At 35.9% G+C, this 14,522-nt stretch overlaps 1 pseudogene; it reads right to left on the bottom strand.

Annotated features, from left to right (window-relative positions):
• Olfr1547-ps1 (olfactory receptor 1547, pseudogene 1) lies at positions 8,253-8,672 on the bottom strand (annotated as a pseudogene).

Raw genomic sequence — 14,522 nt, 5'->3', positions numbered from 1 at the left:
GAGAAAGAATTATTTCTTACACATGCTTGTCACAAAACTAACTCATGCTTATCTTGTACTTGAATTTCAATGTTTAGAGAGAATAAAGCTGATATCTTTATAATATTAAAATGATTAAAATATACATGATTGCTACTAAAAACCCATCAGGCAAAGTGAACAATGATATAGAGAATTGAGAAATGTGACTGTGTATCTGTCTGTCTGTCTGTCTGTCTGTCTGTCTCTCTGTGTCTCTCTGTGTCTCTGTCTCTCTCTTTGTGTGTATGTGATGTGTATATGTGTGTGTGTTAGAAATCAGTGAAATATAAGAAAATTCTCATTTCTTGTTAAATAAGAAAAATTACAAATATAATTAGCAAAATATATTATTATTATTACCAAATCATTCAGAGTGGACAATACTTCTCCACACAAAGCAGAGAGCAAAAGCTCAATGAAATTGGTTTATTTATAATTCACAAGAGGGAAGATATTTTAACCCTTAAACAATATGTCAATAATTTTATCTCCATACCTTGTTGTAAAGTACTTCTCTGAAATAACTACTTGTACAGATAATATCTCCAGTCACAAATACTAGCAAGACTTTATTGATAGTTTTAAGTAAAGCTTTAAGGCAGTTTAAATGAAAGCAATTAGGTATAAATATATCAAATATACACAGTTGGCTATAATAACAAAACTAGATGTTGGACTTTAAGATTCTTGCTTAAAACATTGTTGTAAAGTAATTAGCATATCCCATCATTCCCGGTTACAATGATAGCATTTCAGGTTTCAGAGCTTCTAATTCTATTTTTAGATTTAAGGGATATTTTAATGCACATAGTGCATTCATATCTATTTTCCCCTCAAATATCAAATTATCTAGTGATCTAAAGAGATGACAGATTTATCAAAGCTGTTTGAAAACTAGGGTTAACCCATCACTGATGAAATAAATAATGTTAGTGATTTTATTGCAAATATTTATGTCACAAATGATATCTAGTAGCAAGATACATTTAAATTAGTAAAGGGATTTGTTTAATTTTCTTGGGCTGTTGCAGGATATTAAATCACACTGTCAACCTGAAGATTTTGTTGTTTACTAGAAAAACCTGTTTGTAGTTGTGGTGTAGCTAAGCCTTAGCACCCACATTTAATCCTTCTGGATAGAATACAGACACTCCCTACGTACAGACTTAGAATCACAAACAACGAAGGTAAATTTAGTTTGTAGAAGAATGTGTCCATTTGAAAGTGATGTATAATTGAGTGGCAGACACAGTGGCAAATCAGAGAAAGTTTTTAAAAGTAACATATGTTCATCTTTCATGAGAACAGAGAGAAAAGAGAGGCTACTTAAGAGAGAGCATTACAGAGACAGAAGAGAGTGAAGTTTTTAGCAGGATAGCTGTACAGAGACAGGTTGCAGAGAACAAGCTAGACACAGGTGAAGACAGAATGAGCCAGAGAATGAAAAAGAGCAAGAAGATTAGAATATATTGCCAGAGTTAGTTTTAGGCCAAACAGAACAATTCAGGAGAATCTGAGAGAAGTCAGATTACATCAGTCAGTTTGGAGAGGAGTTTTGAGCCAGAACAGCTAAATTGGCCAGCCAAGCCAGAGTTCAGAAAGAGCTAGCAAGGGTGAGTTTATTCACCAGTAATGCTCAGAAGATGGAAACATTCTAGGCCTAGATAAGATTGCATGGAGGGCAGACGCTTCCAATACTAAACCTCAGTTAGAAGAAAGAAGCAGTAAGCCTCCAAGATGATAGTTATATGAATATATCAGACGAATAAAAGATACTTTAACATTGGGCTTTATGTAAAACTACCCTAAGATGAAAACTTCCTAAGGAAGTCTACTCAAATAGTGACAAAGCACGCTGCTTATTTTGTGTTGACTAGAGGTGGCCATTCTGAATGAATTCTGGTAATAATAAAATAACTACAAGAAAAATGGATGCCCTATGACCTCATCAGGCTCAGCGTGAGCCAGAGTAGTGAGGTGCACTGGGATATTAATTTACTCAATCCGAACAATGTGATTTGTGTGTATGTTTCCAGGGATGAACATACACTATTGGATAATCAGTTAGTGTGTTCTTCCCTCAGGAAGGCTATTTCCCCTACTCTCAGCATTCCTTAGTTACTTGTAATTCTTTGTTGAAGATTGAAGCTTTCCTCCACCAATGCTAGCATGTCTGTTGGTTTTGTCTCTGCTCAACAATTATTGAAAGAGATTATTTTTAAAAAGATAGAATGAATGATCGAATACAAAGAAGCATAATGAAATGGGATGAAAAGAGATTATACTTCGATATGAATCTGAAGACTAATCACTTGGATTCCTTTCCTATTCTATAATATGAAACAATTTTGGTTAACTTTCAATTTCTGCATTGTTTCCTACATTATTACATATAAAAATCCTTGAATAGGCATTCAAGTTTTAGTTATTGTACCATATACACTGCAAAACAATTTTTGCAATATTAGTGCATTCATGATTTTGTTCCTAGACTTCTAACCTATATTTACATTATATTTTCCCCAAAACTGTAGTAGAAATTAAATTAATACACTTTTATATCTGTTGATTTCTATTTGTGCTAATTATAAAGAATGAGAACTTAAATAAATGAAGGTCTTTTTATCTTACAAGCATTTTGGGTTATTATTTTTATATATTATTATTAAATCCACATGTTTCTAGAGAATTTATGTGTAAAAATAGTAAAAATACAACAAAACAACTTCTCAGCTCCATCTCAAAATATAAAATCAAAACAAAAGCAAAATATAGTGCTTTATTCCTTTCCCTTCAGAGCTGTTGATAACAGCATGGAGCTTCAAGGAGTGCATCAGAAACCAAGTCCCCATAGTGTTTGATGGTTTTCCTGGTTGTGGTGACTTAAAATTTGTCTATTATTCAAGGTCTAGGGATAAGTATCACTTCAAACAAGATACATAGACATGTGTTAAACAAAGCATACTAATGGAATCGTAGATTTACATGAAAACTGGGAACAACTGTGAGAAAACGCATTTAACACTTGATTCTGCATAAAACAGCCTAGTGTTTAACAGCATCAAGAGCAAAACATACAGAACTACAGATCAGAGGGTAGGTGTCCTAAACTCTAGTGTACTGTTCGTCAGTATTACTCTACAAATGATTAGGAGAAACAGTTGTAAAATCTCAGAATACTATATATTTGATATGATCACTTTGCTTTACTGAAAGGATTGTGTTAGTCTTTGAACTCATACTCAGTTTGGCATAAAACTACACATCCTACTTCGTAAAAAAACTAGTCCTTTCCCTACCCTGTGCCCTTAATAGACTTTGCCAATTTTTTTTCTTTTTTTCAAACATCTAGACCACTACTTGAACAGTTGCAATAAAAAGAATTTCTATTTAATGCACTTTTTTAGAATCCTGTGGGCTAGAATATATCTAAGTCTTGGAATAGTCTCTCAGTGTATTCACTGCTTACAGTATTCAAATATTGAAATAAAAGGTAAGAATTACTCCAGAGTATTGGCAGACAAGGCTTGAGATTATTGAGATTGTAATATGATCTTTAATATGCAGGAAATATCTGAGACCAGACATCTGCTTGGCATAGTTGGAAATGAATTGCACAATTGTCTGAGGGCTACAAAAAGCAGAAACACACGTTCTTGAAAAATCTTCATACCAAAGAAGCAAATTAAAAAAATATCAAAAGGTTGTGAGCACGAGATTAATTATATAAAGCAATATTTTTAAATAAAATCACAAAACGATTCTGTGATAGTTTAAAATTAAAAGGGTAAAAATACTCTTGAAAGGTGACATGTCTGACATAATTATTTTACAGATGGGAGATTAGAGTTAGCAAGATTGAAACAACTATAATCGGCAGGTTTTAAATGTAAACCACCCCTTACCTTCTCTAAAGTAACAGCAGGTACGCTTTGAAGAAAAAGAAAATTTAAGTAGGTTATCATTCATTTCTATAAGCAATGCCCCTGAAGACAAAGATATATGTATGACTGTTTATAGTGGCAAAGAAGCCAATTATTTGCTCAGGAGAGTGACCCATTGGCACTGTGAAGGTGTCCAATACCCAGTTCATTAATAGTTTCTATTGGGAATTGGATCATGAGCTGTTGGTTTCCCCAAGAGAGAAGTATCAAAAGAATTGTCTGGTTATATAAAAGGGAAAAAATAAAAATATTCTGTGTAATGTATTAAATTTAAAATAACCTCCTTGAGGAGTTATAATCTTTTTTTATGAATTGCTTGAAATAGAATAAAAAATATTCCAAAAGTGGATAGCTGTATTTTTACTCTGGATTCATATATCAAATTAAAAATAGTCTAAAACTAATTATCTGAAAATACACTTCACTTGTTAGTATGGAAAAAGATAAAAGTTCTTATTGTTTCATTTTGACAAATGTTTGTCCAAGAAAGCCTGAATGCTCTACAAAACCAGAGGATATAGGTATATCTGAAAATCACTATTTTATCATTTGAGTTGATCTATTATAAGTTAAACTTGTAAGTCATCGGGTCAATTTGTTTAGAAATTTTGGAAGATATAGATAGTTGTTTTGAGTTACTTAAATGAAGGGTCTGGATACCCGAGGAGACCATCATTTAACACCATATGAATGAAAACATGGTACCAGTCTCGGTGGGTCTTTGTCATTTATGTAGAGTCATAATCTGATCTCACTGAGGTTTCATTGAAACAGTGAAAGCTCTACCTTTGTTTATAAGTGTGCTTCTTTAAAGCTGTGTTGTTTAGAAATCTGCACTTCATTTTATCTTGTTCAAAAGAAGGAAAGGGTTTCTTCTTAGGTCAACAGAAAAAGAAGGGATGCTAGTTTAACCAAAATTTTTGAAAAACAACAATAATATAATACAATAAAACATAATAGAGTACAATACAATGTGATGTAACATCCATAGGAGATTAAAACTGAAGAATACATCTTCCAGATATATTTAAAAATAAAAACTAAAATCTAACACTCTCACATACAATTGTACTTCTTTAATCACAATGGAAAGAGAACATGGGAAGCTCAGTATCATCTACTCAGTTATTCACATTGAAACAGCACTATTTTAGTTGCTGTTGTGTTTGTGATGTTTCTGCAGTGAAATCTACCTTTGCTGATGCAGAACTTAAAATGACCAAAGAATGCAGATATTCTGTAACTTGATTTTTAAAAAATTGAGAATATAATTATCGAGTAACAACTTGAGAACGTTTAATGTTATATAAGAAACCCATATTTTGTGTATATGTCTAGTAGTGATAGAAAAGCCAGGAAAAGAGGGATGGGAGAGTGAAGAGAAATCATCAGTGGGAGGGGGAATATCCCTGAACTGTGGGAAATGCCTGGGACCTGGAATAGGGCAAACTCTAGGGGGTCTAACAGTAGGAAATATGGAGCCTGAAGTGGCAACCTCGGTGACTAGGCAGGGCTCCCAGTGGAGGAATAAGAACACCAACCCACTCAGAAAACCTTTGACCACAAATTTGTCCTGACATAAGAAGTGCAGGTACAAAAATAGAGCAGAGACCAGAGGAATTACCAACCAATGACTGGCCCAATTTGACTTCTGTCCCATGGACAAGAACCAATCTCTGGCACTATTAATGATACTCTGTAATGCTTGTATACAAGAGCCTAGCATAAATGTCTTCTAGAGGATCAGCCCAGCAGCGGACCAAAGCAGATGTCAAAACTCACAGCTGATCGTTAGACAGAGTTGTAGATGTCTTGTAGAAGAAACGAAGGAAAGATTGAGAAGCCCAGAGGGATAGGAACTCAAAAAGAAGACCAACAGTGTCAACCAATCTAGACCCTTAGCAGCTCACAGAAACTGAAACAACAGCCAAAAAGCATACATGGGTTCAACCTAGGTATCTTGTACATATGTAGCAGATGTGCAGCTTAGTCTTCATTCAGGTCCCTTAACAACTGGAGCAGGGGCTGTCCCTAGAACTGTTGACTGTCTGTGGTATACTGTTCCCCTAACTAGGTGTCTTGTGGGGCCTCAGTAGGAGAGGAAATGCCTTATTCTATAGTGACTAGATCTGCGAGGGTAGGTTTGGTACCCAGGGGTGAACCTCTCCCTTTTCAGAGGAGAATGAGGGTGGAGAATGAGAGAGGGGGTATGTGAGGAGGGCTCTGGGACGAGAGGGGTTGCTGTAAATTGGATGTAAAGTTAATAATAAATGAATGAATGAATAAATAAATAAATAAATAAATAAATAAATGGAAAGGAAGAAAAAAACTCTCTAATCCAAACTTCAGGAATCCATATCTGGTAAAATAAAGAAACCAATGATATGATGTCATGAAGAATGAAACCATGATATAAAGAAAACCATGAAGTGCAAATATTTCCTTGGAATTGATGATATTTGAATAATAATGGTCTATAATAATAATATTTGAATTCTTAATCATCAGGGAGTAACACTACTTGAGAATTAGAAGAGGTAGTTTTGTTAGACAAAGTGTGTAATGGGAGGTTGGCTTTGAACTTTTAAAAGCTCAAGCCAGGTCTACTTCTTGTTGCCTGAGTATCTATATGTAGAACTCTCAGCTATAGTACCATGTCTGCCTGCCTGTAGCCATGGTCCACGTTTTCCCCCTTAACGAGAGTGAATGAAACCTCTGAAACTGTAAGAAAGCTTTAGTTAAATGCTTTATCTCATAAGAGTTGCTATGGTCATGGTGTCTCTTCACAGCAATAGAATATTCACTAAGACCAAAGTTGGCACCAGGGATGGGGATATTGCTGTGACAGATATGACCATGTTGTTTGTTAGAGGAATATGGAAGACTTTGTGACTTTGGACTAGAAAAGCAGTTGGGTATTTTGAGCAGGGATTAATGATCCATTGTAGTAGGAACATAGAAGATAGTGATGACTTAATGACCATGGAGGCCCAGCTCCAGAAGTTTCATGGTTGAAGAATATTAGTAAGTAGCCTATAGACTGTTTTTGTGATACTTTGGTGAAGAATGTGGCTAAAATTCTGCCTTTTTAAAAAAATGTGCCTTAGGCTAAATTTAAGAGTTCTTCATCAATGGCATTGGCAAATGGATTTCAATATAGCTTAGTACTGACTCTGTCTTATTCTGAGCTATAATGAAAAGGAGAATGCTGATCAAGGAGAAAGCTGAGTTTGAGGAGAAAAAGTGTACAAGGAAGTACAATGGAGTTAAGACCAGTGCTCAAGGAGATTAAAAGAGAAGCCTGTCACTAAATGGAATAAAAGGAATGGTAACCTGAGGAAAAGAACCCACACAGATAGTCTCCCATTTTGTGCAAAAGACTTAAAGAAAAGTTTAAGCAGTGAAGGAAACCATCAAAAAGAGGAACTTGATAAAAATGCATTTGAATGAGGGCCCAAGTTCTAGCCCTAGCAAGCAGCCAAACTTGGTAGCTTCAGCCACACGTTTTGGGTTGCAGAGTCAAGAATACAATAGGGAAATTGTGGGCTCTCCCTCCACAGCTAACAAAAGCTCCTGAGGTCACGTTTGTCATGTGTCAGGGGTGTTCTTGCATGAAACCAGAAAGGCTATTGTATGCAGGTGAGCCCTAGATTGCTTTGGAGACTCCACGATTTTGGAGAGTTGTGGACACTGCCAAGGAACACTTCAGACTGGGTATGGAACCATTCTAAAAGAAAAAGAAGTATGTTTCATTCAACAAAGCTAAATGGAATTGGAGATCTGAAAAGATATGTCCTAGTCAGTGTTCAATTGCTGTGTTGATGACTTCTGCACGTCTTGTAAAAGAAAGTATTTAATTGGGGCTTACATGGAGTTTCAGAAGATTACTTTAAAACCTCAAATCACTTCTTCAAGAATATGCTTTCTTAAAGAAGACCACATCTCATAATCCTTTCTAATAGTGCCACTTCCTAGTGATCAAGTATTTAAATCTATAAACCTATGGGAAAGAAGAACTACTCATTCAAACCACAGCAAGTTCTTTCACATGGAGATGATGAGTTTGGAGTTTGCCTGCTGGTTTTCAGTCTTGCTTTAGTCCAGTATTTCCTCTCTATCTGTCCTTTTCTCCCTCTTGGAATTGAGATGTATATTTGTGTTGAAAGTATGTGATTTATTTTTTTATTTTAATTTTATTGGGGGATAAAAATTAAGAGAATGTCATGAGTCTCAGAAGACAATTTGAATTTTGGACTTTAAAGCAATGCCGAGCCTATGCTTGACTATGGAGACTTTTGAAGTAGGACTGAATGCATTTTACATTATGATAAGGCTAAAAGCCTTGAATAAGAATACCTTTTATAGACTAATATATTTGAATACTTAGTCGTTAGGGAGTGGCATTACTTGAGAAGGATTAGAAGGCATGATCTTGTTTGAGGAAGTGTGCAACTGAAGGAAGGATTTGTGATTTCAAAAGCCTATTTCAAGTTCAGAGTCTCTTTCTTCCTGTTATGCATGGATCTGTCTGTAGATCTCTCAACTATATCTCCAGTACCATGTGTACCTGCATGCTGCTATGCTACCCACAATGATGAGAATGAAATAAACCTCTGAAACTGCAAGCTATTCCCAATTAAATGCTTTCCTTTATAAAAGCTGGCATGGTCAAGGTGTTTCTTCACAGCAATAGAACACTCATTAAGAGAAGCTGACATTTTCACGCAAAGAATAAAACCAATCTACTGTGTTCTCCCAGCTTTACTCAATTGTCTGTAGTTATATGTAAATAACTGAGGCCATATTTAAGAGCTACTTAGGTTCATAGAGCTTGATAATTTGGTGAATAATGATCATCAAAGGGAGGAAAAAATTCATTATTGTGACCAACAAGTGGCCAAGTAACTACTTATTTATCCCAAGTAACTTGGGATGATTTAAGAAAGCAGGTTTCAGAAAGAACTTCCTTTTTAACTTTAAACTTATTAAATGTTGGTTCTTGTTGGAGCAAAATGGGACATTGTTAAATGTTTGTAATGACTCTGTGTTGCTGATTTTCATGAAGTATTTTCTGGAACAGGTGTTTCCTTCTTCCCCTGTAGCCTCTCTTTGTGGAATTTCTTATAAATGAGCCATTATAAACTTTATCAGTATTTTCAGCTCTGTCTTCCTCATTTTTTTATGCTCTTGTGTACCAGGTCTCAGAAATAGTTCTGCAAAGACAAAGTCCACGTCCCAGAATGTGTTTCTTTAAATATTTGTTTAAAAGTGAGCTCCCCTGAGGAAAAAATACTAGTCAGGCAGCCTGAATTCAATTTACCAGTGTCCAGAAGGTGAAGCCTCCCTAAAGTACAGTTACAGGTGCAGACATTTCATTAATTTCTGTAGTGAAAAGTTCAGACTAACAGGTCTTCACGCAGGCAGTGAAACACATAGGCCCACTCTGCAGGCAGGAGTCCATGTTTTCATCTGAGAATAGAACAGGAAGCTAATAACCCCGAGCCAGAGGTCAGTAGATGGATCAACATCTGGAGTCACTATTTGATGTCTTGAAATTAAGGAAGATAATTCTGAAGCACATTTTTCCAGTGTAGTGTTTGGTGTTTCAGAGAAGAAGAAAGGTTGAATACAAGTCCTATGCTGAACAGATTTCATTGCTGATTCTTTACCACATTACAATGAACTTAGGAGATTCCCCCAAGATAGAATGGTTAGCCCTTCCAAACAGGCAATTGGGGGATTTTGAAAAGATCTAGCTCACATAATATAAAGTTAAATGTCGCCACTAGAGAGGGGTACCTGTAAAGAAAGAAAGCTACTTAAGTGAAGAAGACTTGCCCCCACTGTAGCTATAGCTACCATTCTCCACATGAAATGTCTGACAGTAGGGAGAGGGAACTTATAGAGCCACCTCCATCAGGAAGACAGGTTGCCTGTTTCAATTCTTTCTGATGGCCCTCAGGGCTTCAGTCCTTTCCCCCACCCAATACCAGATCATGTTCCACTCTTTCCCTACCTTGTACCCTTTCCTTCCTTAGTCCCTCCCTCCCTCCCTCCTTCCCTCCCTCCCTCCCTCCCTCCCTTCCTACCTCCCTCCATTCTTGTGTTTGCTTTTTTCTCCTTCCCAAGTGGGACTGAGGCATTCTCACTTGGGAACATCAGCTTGTTGACATTTTTTAGTTCCATGGACTGTATCATTTGTACTTTTCTGTTTTTTGCTAATATCCACTTATTAGTGAGTACATTCTATGCATGTCCTTTTGGGTTTGAGTTACCTCACTTAGGATGATATTGTCTAGTTCCATCCATTTGCCTTCAAAACTCAGAATGTCCTTGTTCTTAAGAGCTGAGTAGTATTCCATTGTGAAAATGAACCACATTTTCCGAATCCATTCTTCTGTTGTGGGACATCTGAAATGTTTTCAGCTTTTGGCTATCACAAGTAAGGTCACTATGAACATAATGGAACATGTGCCCCTGTGGCCTGTTGGAGCATCTTTTGGGTATAGTTGCAAGAGTGGTATTGCTGGGTCTTCAGGTAGATCTATTTCCAATTTTCTGATGAACCTCCAGATTGATTTCCAAAGTGGTTGTACCAGTTTTCAATCTCCACAACCTCACCAACATTTGCTTCCAACTGAGGTTTTGATCTGAGCCATTCTGATTGGTGTAAGGTGGGATCTCAGGGTCATTTTGATTTGCATTTCTCTGATCACTAAGGACTTTGAACATTTCTTTAGGTGCTTCTCAGCCATTTGAGATTCCTCTGTTGTGAATTCTCTGTTTAGTTCTATTCCCCATTTTTAAACAGGGTTGTTGGGTTTTTTGGTGGTTAGCTTCTTGAGTTCTTTATACATACTGCCGATTTTTCTTGTTAACTATGTCCTTTGCCTTACAGAAGATTTCCTTTTTCATGAGGTCCACTTATGAATGAATTCATGGTCATTTTTAGAGTGTGAGCCATGGGAGCTCTGTTTAGGAAATTTTGTCCTGCACCAATGAGTTCAAGACTCTTTCCCACTTTCTCTTCTATTAGATTCAATGTATCTGGTTTAATGTGGAGGTCCTTGATCCACTTGGATTTGAGCTTTGAAAATTTTGGGTCTATTTTCATTTTTCTACATATACACAGCCAGTTATACCAGCACTGTTTTTTGAAGATGACTCTTTTTTCCATTGTATATTTTTGGCTTCTTTGTCAAAGATCAAGTGTCTGTACATGTGTGGTTTTATTTCTGGGTGTACAATACTATTCCACTGATTAACATGCCTGCAGTTTGTTTACTATTTCTTTGTAGTAGAGCCTGAGGTCAAAGATGGTGATACCCCAGCAGTTCTTTTATTGTTAAGAATTGATTTTTGCTATTCTCCGGTTTTTGCCTTTCCAGATGAATTTGAGAACTTCTCTTTCCATGCCTTTTAAAAATTGTGTTGGGATTTTGATGGGGATTGCATTGTATCTGTAGATTGCCTTTGGTAGGTAGGCCATGTTTACTATGTTAATTCTGCCAATTCATGATCATGGGAGAGCTCTTCATTTTCTGAGATCATCAATTTCTTTCTTGAGAAACTTAGTGTTATTGTGATACATATCTTTCAATTGTTTGGTTGGAGTTACCCAAGATATTTTATATTATTTGTGGATATTGTGAAGGGAATTGTTTCCCTAAATTCTTTCTCAGCCTGTTTATCATTTGTATAAAGGAAGGCTATTGATATATTTGAGTTAATTTTTTTATCCTGCCATTTTGCTGAAGTTGTTTATCAGTTGGAGGAGTTCTCTGGTAGAATTTTTGGGGTCACTTATGTATACTATCATATCACCTGCCAACAGTGATACCTTTATTTCTTGTTCATCAATTTATATCCCCTTAATCCCTTTTTGTTGTCTTATTGTTCTACCTAGCTCTTTGAGTTATTGAATAGATATAGTGAAAGTGGGCATCCTTTTCTTGTCCCTATTTTTAGTAGGATTGCCTTAAGTATCTCTCCATTTAATTTGATATTGGCTGTTGGTTTGCAGTAAATTGCTTTTATTATGTTTAGGTATGGGCCTTGAATTCCTGGTCTCTCCAATTTTTTTTAACATGAAGGGGCTTTTTATTTTTTCAAATGATTTTTCTGCATCTAAGAAGATGATCATATGATTTTTTTTCTTTGAGTTTGTGTATATAGTAGATTAAGTTAATGGATTTTCATATTGAACCAACCTCATATCCCTGGGTTGAAGCCTACTTGATCATGGTGAATGACGGCTTTGATGTGTTCTTGGATTCAGTTTGCAAGAATTTTATTGAGTATTTTTCCATTGATATTAATAAGTGAGATTGGTCTGAAGTTCTCTTTTTTGGTTGGATCCCTGTGTGGTTTAGGTTTCAGAGTAATTGTGGCTTCATAGAACGAGTTAGGCAGTGTTCCTTCTGTTTCTATTTTATGGAATAGTTTGAGGAATATTGGTATTAGGTCTTCTTTTAAAGTCTGGTTGAATTCTGCACTAATACTGGCTGGCCCTGGGCTTTTTTGTTTGGAATGTTTTTAATGACTTCTATTTTCGTATGGGATATGGGCCTATTTATATAGTTTACCTGCTCTTGATTTAACTTTGGTATGTGGTATCTGTCTAGAACACCATCCATTTCATCTAGATTTTCCAGTTTTGTTGAATATAGGCTTTTGTAGTAGGATCTGATATTTTTGAGTTTCCTCTATTTCTGTTATATATCCTTTTTCATTTCTGATTTTGCAAATTTGAATACTGCCTGTGGGCCCTTTAGTTATTTTGGTTAGGGGTTTATCTATCTTGTTGATTCTCTCAAAGGTCCAGGTTTTAGTTTTGTTGATTCTTTGTATTGTTCTCTTTGTTGTATTTGGTTGATTCTGCCCTGAGTTTGACTATTTCCTGCATTCCACTCCTCTTGGGTGTGTTTGCTTCTTTTTTTCTAGAGCTCTCAAGTATGCTGTTAAGTTGTTCATGTAAGATCTCTCCAATTTCTTCACCAGGGCACTTAGTGATATGAATTTTCCTCTTAGCATTGTTTTCATTGTCTCCCATAAGTTTGGGTTTGATGTGTCAACATTTCCATTAAATTCTAGGAAGTCTTTAATTTCTTTCTTTATTTCTTCCCTGACCAATTTGTTCAGTTTCCCCATGTGTGTGGGCTTTTTGTTGCTATTTCTATTATTGAAGACCAGCCTTAGTCTGTGGTGATCTGATAGGATGCATGGGATTATTTCAATCTTTGTGTATTGGTTGAACAATTATATGGTTGATTTTGGCGAAGGTACCATGGTGTGCTGAGACCTTTTATTTTAGGATGAAATGTTCTGTACATATATTTTAAATCCTTTTGGTTAATAGCCTCTACTTGTTTCACAGTGTCTTTGTTTAATTTCTGCTTCAATGACCTGGCAATTGATGAGAGTGGAGTTTTGAAGTCTCCCACTATTATTGTATGGGATTCAATGTGTGTTTTGAGATGTAGTAAAGTTTCTTTTATGAATGTGGCTGCCCTTGCATTTAGGACATAGATGTTCAGAATTGAGAATTTCTCTTGGTGGCTTTTCCCTTTGATGAATATGAAGTTTCCTTCCTCATCACTCTTGATATTTTTTGGTTGAAAGTCTATTTTATTGGGTATTAGATTGGTAACTCCAAATTGTTTCTTGGGACCATTTGTTTGGAAGACCCTTTCCATCTTTTTACTCTGAGATAGTATCTGTCTTTATTATTGAAGTGTGTTTCTTATATGCAGCAAAATGTTTGATCTTGTTTTCATACCCAATCTGCTACGTTATGTCTTTTTATAGGTGAGATGAGTCCACTAATATTGAGAGATATGAAAGACAGATGACTGTTGGTTCCAGTTATATATGTTTTTATAGGTGGCTTTATGTCCTTGTGGTTCTCTCCTTTTGGCTTTGTTGTGAGATGCTTAATGTCTTGTGTCTTCTTTGGTATAGGTACCTTCCTTGTGTTGGTGTTTTCCTTCTAGGATCCTCTGTAGGGCTGGACTTGTAGATAGATGCTGCTTGAATTTGCTTTTCCCCTGGTAAATTTTGGTTTCTCCATTTAGGTTGATTGAGAGTTTTGCTGGCTATAGTAAACTGGGCTGGCATTTGTGTTCTGCATGACCCATGAGCAGGCTCTTCTAGCTTTTAGTGTCTCAGTTGAGAAGTCTGGTGTAATTCTGATAGGTCTACCTTTGTATGTTACTTGGCCATTTTCCTTTGCAGCTTTTAATATTCTTTCTTTGTTCTGTGTGTTTAGTGTTTTGATTATTCTCTGACAAGAGCATTCTCTTTTCTGGTCCCATTTATTTGGTCTTCTATAGGCTCCTTGTACCTTTATGGCCATCTCTTTATTTACATTGTGGAGGTTTTCTTCTATGATTTTTATTGAAGAAGTTTTCATGTTGTTTGAGCTGGGAAGCTTTATTCTTCTCTATTTCCATTATTCTTAGATTTTGTCTTTTCATTGTGTCCTCAATTTCCTGGATGTTTTGGGTTAGGAGTTTTTTATGTTTTGAATTTTCTTTGACAATTGTGTCAAGCTCTTCT

Source organism: Mus musculus, chromosome 2 (assembly GCF_000001635.26).
Source record: "Mus musculus strain C57BL/6J chromosome 2, GRCm38.p6 C57BL/6J".
NCBI lineage: Eukaryota > Metazoa > Chordata > Mammalia > Rodentia > Muridae > Mus > Mus musculus.
This window is presented reverse-complemented; position numbering and strand designations above follow the sequence as displayed.